This window comes from Berghia stephanieae, chromosome 3 (assembly GCF_034508935.2).
Source record: "Berghia stephanieae isolate SIO BIC M18660-M18661 chromosome 3, UCSD_Bste_1.3, whole genome shotgun sequence".
Lineage (NCBI taxonomy): Eukaryota > Metazoa > Mollusca > Gastropoda > Nudibranchia > Aeolidiidae > Berghia > Berghia stephanieae.
The window spans coordinates 78,084,349-78,093,008 of NC_088362.1; positions in this window are offsets into that span (position 1 = coordinate 78,084,349).

Below are 8,660 nucleotides of genomic sequence, written 5' to 3' on the forward strand. Positions count from 1 at the left end.
GCTCCATCAACGAGATCGACGAATTACTCGAATGAATTGATTATTTAAAAAAAAGGCTTGATTATTTACATAGCGTAACATCTATTAAATGAGCTCAGACACCTTTACAAGGAGTACCAAGCCAACAACAGCACTAAAACATGTAGTAGAACGAGGCATCACGCTTGTAAGGCGCTATCACAATTTTTTCGACAGAAAACGCTGTTACATGCCAGGTACTCATTTTTATACCTGAGCACGGTGAGAGGAAGTGAGTAAAACGCCTTGTCCAAGGACTCAATTTTGCGCCGCCCAGAACGGGACCCGAACTAAGGAGATACAGACCGGGAGACACGTGTCCTGCCACAATACCACAAAACCGCACAGTAAATTGATGAGTGTCAAAAACGAGAAATAAATTCTAATAGTAAGACCGGTGGCAAAAATTGTGATAGAATTTGCACAGTTGTCCATGATGATATTTTTAAAAAACTCGTTTTAAAAATAATATATTAAAAATATTATTTGGAAAATGAAGTATCAGAGCTTTTAAAAAATGAAGACAAGGAATAAATCCATTCTACTCTCTCCCTCCCTCCCTCTCTCTCTCTCTCTCTCTCTCTCTCTCTCTCTCTCTCTCTCTCTCTCTCTCTTCCTCCTCCTTCTCCCCCTCCTCCTCCTACCCCTCCTTCTCCTACCGCCTCCTCCTCCTCCGCCCCTCTCTCTCCCTCTAACCCCCAATTTTGATTTTTAAAATTTTGTCTATTATTGGAATATTATACAAATGAAAGCAAGCCAACAATTTGAGACACGTTGCGACTCCTTCCAAACTAAATTGGAAACGTTTTCAAAGAAAAGAAGGCTGCTGATAACGTTTGCCAAATAAATTTGAAATTCATCACGTTACACTATGGTTTTGTTAACTATTTATTTTCCTTAACCCTCTCCACGCCAAGACACAACAGATTCTGTTCAGCTACCTCCGTCATTACTGACGTATTCGTATTATTTACCCCCCTTCCTGGGTTGATTAACGGCTAAAGGTTTTACAGTACAGTAGGCATAGTTTTAGATATAATAAACAAATGAAATGAAAAAGAGAAATGAACCATAACAAATTTTCTCCCACAAACACACACACATACACACACACGCACGCGCACACACACACACACACACACACAAATATATATATATATATACACACACACACACAATAAAAGCCAAATAAAGAAGAACAAAAACCAAACTAAATATAATTAAACAACCAAATCACATTGCCTATACTTTATTTATTTGGAACACAAGAAAATGAATCTGTGAAAAATGCAACAGTATCTTAGTACTTTAATTATACCGTTCTTTAAGAATAAGAAATACATAAACAAGAAATGAAATTATACTTACAAGGAAACTGCTTACAAAAGGCCATCATCTATAAAGTTAACATAACCACCAAAACACTACGGCATAATCATTGGCAGCACAGAACTTTTAAACAGTCATAAACATAATATCCTCAACAAAAGATCCGAACTTATGCCAATGTGCAGACACTCAAATTCAAATTAATATCTCAAAATAAACGCACCACACAACACTCTAAATGAATGAATACCATACCACGAATCTACCCTCTATCAAAGAAGATGGTACATCTGAAGAGACGCTCGAGTGTCGAAACGGCCGAATTGGATGATGTGAGTTGATTTTACTCATTTTATAAATAATTTCTTCCCCCTCCCCTCTTACTCTTTGATAAACTAAATGTAAACACGAAGTGTAGCAATGTACATGATAGACCTATCTAGTCTCTTACAAAAAGTACAAAGGTTTTCCCGGTGTGAACTTATTTGCAAATAATATGTGCACGTCGGGTTTTACGAAAGACAGATAATGTAATAACTGTAGATAATGGTATGCTCAGCACATGGCGTCCCCAAAAACGTAAGACTAAATAATGTTTATTCTCTATTGTCTTCTGGCACTTTTCTATTCACTTCATATCTTGTTGTTACCAACATAAGTGCCTGCTCCACTCACTTTTCTGAATTAAAATTCACCCCATACACCGAGCATACTCAATGTCTCAATCGTTTCTATGTTATATGTTTGTGTTGAGAATATTGGCTATTAAGCTTAACTGCTGGTCAAAATTATTCGCGATGGTGGTGTACGAACGAATCGGCGGTCTCAAGAAGTAGGTGAGAGAGGGATCTAGTAATGACTTTGAGTTTGAAACGAATATTTTTTGTGTTCGTGGATAGCTTACATGGTAGAGCCACGTTCTCACCTGCCAGGCGGAGTTGTCGTACCAATAAGGTCGCAGGTTCAAACCCCACCACCGCCGCGAAAAATTTTTATTCTCTATTGTCTTCTGGCACTTTTCTATTCACTTCATATCTTGTAAGACTAAATAATGAGCTCTATGTCATGAGATCTAATTTAAAAAAAAAAAAAGAAAGTAAGAAAAAATTGTAAAGTTTATTGCTCGACATGCAAAGATAATATACCTATTTCCCATGTTGAACAATCATTGAACGAGTTATCTTCCGTCTGTGTAGTGTTTGTTTAAGATCAACCGATCATTTAGCATAATGCAGACAAAGCCACAATCACTTCAGAGACTCACTTATAAAAGGCGCCATTGCATTTTTGACATAATATTATTATATTCAAATGACTTGGATAGGATGCTGGCCCTGTAAGGAGCTATAACAATTTTTATACAGAGACGACGCTCATTGACAAGGTACCAATTTACATATGAATGCGATAAAAAAAATGTGAGTAATGAACATTTTGGAATGATTCAAAATGGCACCTCCAACAGCGGTGATGGGAACGGGGACCTACAGGTCCGAGTGCGAGTGTATTTATCACAAGACTACAAAGCCGCACACTTAGAACTTAGAACCAGAGGTCCCAGGTTTGAGAGTTTTTGCCAAGATGAGGGTGATTTAAATCGATCGATATTTGAAGTACGAGTGTTCTGGACAAATTCTTTAATACACGTCTTTCTAGAGTACGGCAGTCTACTGGTTAAAATCCAAAGTATCAGAAATAGGAAATTAAACTTTTTTATTTTGAGGTTTGATAAACAAAATACGCTGTCCTCAATGAAAATAATTCATGTTAACTCAAATGTTTCAATTTAAGCTTTAAATTTTATTTCAAACATCAGGCTCTCTTCGACATATTCTTGTTTTGAGACGATGGGTCTCATATTCAGCGACGTCGTCATTCATTAAAGATTTAAAACCACAGTTATGCAATAACAATAGGACTTTCTCTAGTCTATGTCGTTCCGATTTTTGCAATGCACAGACATTGAAATTTGACACCACTTCCGATACCTTATCAAACACTTCTATTGTGTAAGAAACCATTTGGATAACCCCCTTTTTATCTGTTTGGATTTGAATTTATTATATACCTGGAGGGACGGCATGCTGAATTTAACCCACTCCACAATTTAAAAAAAAGGTGGAAATTTAATGGAAAAATAAACACTGGTTTAATTTTAGATAATGAGAAACGGGACATGAAAGACGCAAGAGCAAACAGTATTGCTTCGACAAATCAAAAATGCATGGATTCAGACCATTTCTTGTGAAAAGAAAAAAAAAAAAAGACCAGAGTCCGATAAAGCGAAGCTCCTGGTGTATGTCATGTATATGAAATGCTTGATTGTTTACATTTAACCGAATTCTTTTCTTTACAATCATAAACAGTTGAAGTGTGACCGTGAAATCATGGTGCTCGAACACGTTCTAACGTGGCCAAATGGAATAAACAAACTTTTTACTTACAAATCCTAAGTATTGGATGCTGATAACGACATACACATATTAGCAGGTCTGATAACCGAACACAATATTGACCTTAATTTAACATTGTTGTAATGGACAATATTTTGTGTTGGTTTGAGATCAATGAGCCCTTAAGAATTTGGGTTATCAGTCTATGACAAGCTATTTTCACTTGCTCGCGCGTCAGTTTCAAAATCACTCCAATTGATTAGTGGACAAATGGTCAACGGTATTTGAAAGGGAACTTAACACCTTGAATTCAGACACTTCGGCACGAACAATTTCTTAGAATTTGTCACGAATGATATCTCCAAGTGGTGATGTATAAAGCACAAAGAGTACTGGTCCAAGAACGGAGCCTTGGGGTACGCCAAAGGGAAGAGGTTTACTATGGGAGTACGATTTTATGTTGGTGTCGTCCCGTAAGATAAATCTTGAACCCGTTGAGTGAAGTATCTTGGATACCAGCATTGTTTTGTAGTCGCATGAGGAGGATTTCTTCTCTTTGATTATGAGGCAAGTGCTCTGTCCATTAAACTATCGGGACGCATAAAACAAAGTCTAGGTTATAAACATTGCGAAAAAATAATGACCTTAGTGTAGAATGAGTTAATAGCAGAGTGTTAATCGCAGAGTATGAGCAACACATTGTATCCAAATCGACGTAAAATACTCTCAAACCAACGTAAAATACTGTCCATCACAACAATATTAAATTAAGTTTGGTTATCAGACCTGCTAATATTTGCACTTTGGTCAAAATCAATCGTAACAAATTAGGAAAAAGGCACTGGCGTATGATAAACTTCTGTAAAGGTAAGTATGAAACAGTGTCAAACAAAGCAGAAAAAGGTACAAAAATTAGAAATAATTTTTTAAAAAGTGGGGTTCGCCCCCCCCCCCCCCGCCCCACATACACACTAGGAGCATGTTTAATATAGAGCTAACCATATAGATGACACCGTCAAAACAAAATCTGACAGCACGCTGTAAAGCACGTGCTCCTACTTTTGACCGCTCACCTTCCATAGCAAATTAAAGAAAAATGTATAACCATAACAATGTGATTGTAGGTGGCAAAAGAACCACATACTTAAAAATATTCGATAATGCATCAAATAATGTCTATATAATTGACATTTTAAGAAACAGATGGTAAAATTTATCAAAAATTACTGTCCATCTGTTTTTAGACTACGGTAAAGTTAATTATTCAAAATGAATGCGCGTGTGTGAACAAATCTAGAACTATTTGAAACCCGCTTTTCAGAATCATTTTGCCATATATGATGATGAGGTAACGATTTAGCTCAATGTTGACCTGTAATAGCTTTCCGGGTTGTAACTTTGGAGAAAAAAAAAAAAAGAAAGTGTCCCACTCAACCTCTTGTTACATCTTTGAATTTAACAGTCTGCTGCTGAGCAATGTGTAAACAAAAGGTTGATTGGATGCGTATGGCATGCTTTCTGGTATATTGCAGCATAGTTCGGATCATTTACGCCTAATTATGAAAAAACAAAATGGGTTATGTTTTGAGGGCGTCATCTAGTCTAAATTGTTAGCTCTATCGGATTTTTTTTGCCAAAATAAATCGAAAGCTTAAAATACAAAGGGAATAGAATGTGCCAAAGTTTAATCTTTTTTACACACTTTGTGCCACGAATCACTTGTCACCTAATCAATCCACCAACAAATTAAACAAGTATAATTAGACCCGTCTATAGAATATTTACTTTTGGTATAGAATTGTTCTTTTTATATGAAAAATATGTATTAAAAAAAATAAAAACATTCGAGCGTTTATATGGCGCAATATCCACTATACGTGCTAAATGAGCTTTACAATGGGTCCCCAGCCAACACCAACACTTCTCATGTACGACGAAGCATGACGTTAGATATATTACACGTTCTTTTCCCCCGACAAAGACAACACTGCTTACGGGCAGGTACTCATCTTACACCTGAGTAAGTTGAGAGAATGTGAGTAAAGGGAATTTTCCGACTCAACTATGCGCCACTCAAAGCGTAATTCAAACCCTGGACGTTTCGATCTGAAAGCGAGTGTCATACTACTAGACCACAGAGCCGCAAATAACTTTGCTAAAATTAGCCGTTCGTTTGATACTTGCGTGAAAAGTGAAACGTGACAAGTGACGAGTGACTGCACGACTCGAGGTGATATTATATTATAGTATCGATTCTATACATTTCTATTTGCTGTCTAGCTTCCTCCAACCTTGTGGTGCGATGGTCAGACTGGAAAAAAGTCATCGACATAGTATTATAATTTTCGCATTTAACTTGATTCGCTTTTTGTTTTACCCTTGAATTTGAAGTAACCTGCTGGCATCTGGTTCAACTCTCACATTCTTGTCATGTGACTTTGAGGGTCACTTCGCCTCAGCCTACTTGCGACGCAATACAGGGATATACTAGTCTTCCTTTCAATAAATTCTCATACTCTGGAACCAAATTCCCTCATGGGATGATTAAAGAGATCTTATTTACTATTTTTCTTTCATTTAACTATTCATATCTATTATTGATTTTCCTATTGTAAAATGAATAAATCGAAGAATTTCAATGTTGTCACGAGAAAGCGTTTGGATCTTCAAACAAACAAAAATTAAACCCTCTCCTATTCCTTACTCAAGTCTCTGTCTTATATAGTTGTTAAGTCTCTCTCTCTTTCTCTCTCTCTCTCTCTGTGTGTGTGTGTGCGTGTGTGGATCTCTCTCTCTCTCTTTTCTCTCTCTCTCTCTCTCTCTCTCTCTCCAACCCCCGCCCCCCTTTCATCCTTTATTCTTATATCTCTCCCGTCATCCTCTTCATTGTTTACTTTCTCTGTCTCATTTTGCAGCCCTACTCGATCTATAAGTTTGGTTAGGCAAAATGAAAAATAGAATAAAACTTAAACCCATTTCTGCCCTTGAATGAAAGAAATCATTTCATATTATAAGATATCAACCGTGATTCATAATATTCATTATTTGTATTCAGATATTTTTAACTGGCTTGTTTACTAAGCCTGCAAATAATGTCTTCAGAATTCCGTTTGACGAAGAAGCTGTTGTGAACAACAGATATTGTCCGTGCCTTTTGTGTTTGTTTTGTCTTTTTAAAAAAATTTTGGTTTGTTTGTTTATTTGCTTTTGTTTTTCCTGTTTTTAAAATTTTTAAACATTTTTTTTTTCTGTAATTTTTGATTGTCATATACTATCGCCGAATATCTAGATATTATCGTATATTGCGGCGTGATTAAAGACAAGATTAATAATAATGGGGGCTATTTCATATAGAAATGTATTTGTGACACACACACACACAGACATGCACACAGACATGCACGCAGACACCCACAAACACACACACACACACACACACAAACACACACGTATATTATATTGTTGGTATCTTTTGGGGTGTTGTCCTTCTCAAAATATTTGAACATGAATCCTACCGAATTCTTTGGCAGAATCTTTTATTTTTGTCTGTGAAGAAAGAATAAGCAAATTTATTCTTAATGCTGATTTTGCTTTAGGTTCGACGCCACCATCAATGCAGGAAAAAGAGACGTTTTTTATGTGCAGCGAATTCCCAGTTAAAACACTGAATTGCCAAAAGTTCCATAGAAACTTCGGGGGAAAAAAAAGATAAAGATACACACAACATTATTATAATATGATCAAAGAATACGTTGAAGAGAAATGTTATACTAGCAGACTAGTGATAAAATGGCTTCCAAATAATTACTTAACACTGTATCTTTCGGGTTATTAACCCCTCCTTAGCGAACATAAAGAGAAGTTGGAGCAAGATGGTCAAGTAAATAAGGCATTGCACGCACTTCCACCTGGGGATTCGGGATTGCCCTATGTCGCAATCCCATTTTCATTGAGCAATATTCGCCGCTGCGCTGCGGCAGATGCCTGAATTATCTTGGTATTTTCTCAATGAACTTTGAATTTTTTCAAGACCGCCTGTTGGGTGATTATTTCTACTAAATTTTCTCAATCCGACTATAAACTTTTAAGGTTACACATACTTTTATGTGTTGGGACGATTGTTCTGGCGAGCAGAACTCGCAGAGTATTCTACTTAAACGCATACCATCAATATCAAGTACTTTGAAACGTTTATTCAATCTAGATGAGGGCAAAGTGGTTATTTATAAAGCTAAGATAAAGTGACTGGACTGTGACTTTTTAAGACTTCAAGAGGGTTAGTCTGCAAATAAGAAAGAACTCCCCTAACCCTCTCCTTACCATCTATAGGAAAATCGTCACATACGTTACGATGCAACCAACAATTTTCTCATTCTGATATCCTTTGTACATGACAAATTATAAAGAAAATACTTTATTATAGCGATAAAAATTTAGACATGATTATGTATGGAATGTACTTGTTCCTTTTCTCTTTGAGTAGAAAAAAAATCTATTTTTGAGTTGGGTGGGTGTGAATTTTCAGGGAAAATTCTGAAAATGGCTGGTAAGGAGATAGTTAATTATCTGTATTCGTCGGGCCAACGCCTTCCACAACGAGCTACATAATGCATACTCTGTCGATTTTAGGTCAGGATTTTGTAATTCATTCATCATCTATTGTCTCTGGCCATTACTTATATTCTTGCATTTTCACCATATTATTTTAAATAGTCTAGATACAGTTTTATTATAAATATTATTTTGATGTGTCACGTCAATAACTGTTCTTGTATATTAAGTTGTTCAGCACATTAATTTATATGATCGATGATATTTAGTGAGAACTACATACTAATGAAAATGTCTGTCTTAAAACATTAACAAAGAGCTAAGTTATGTCTATTTCGTTCCTTCTACTGATGTTATGCGTTTAGTTAA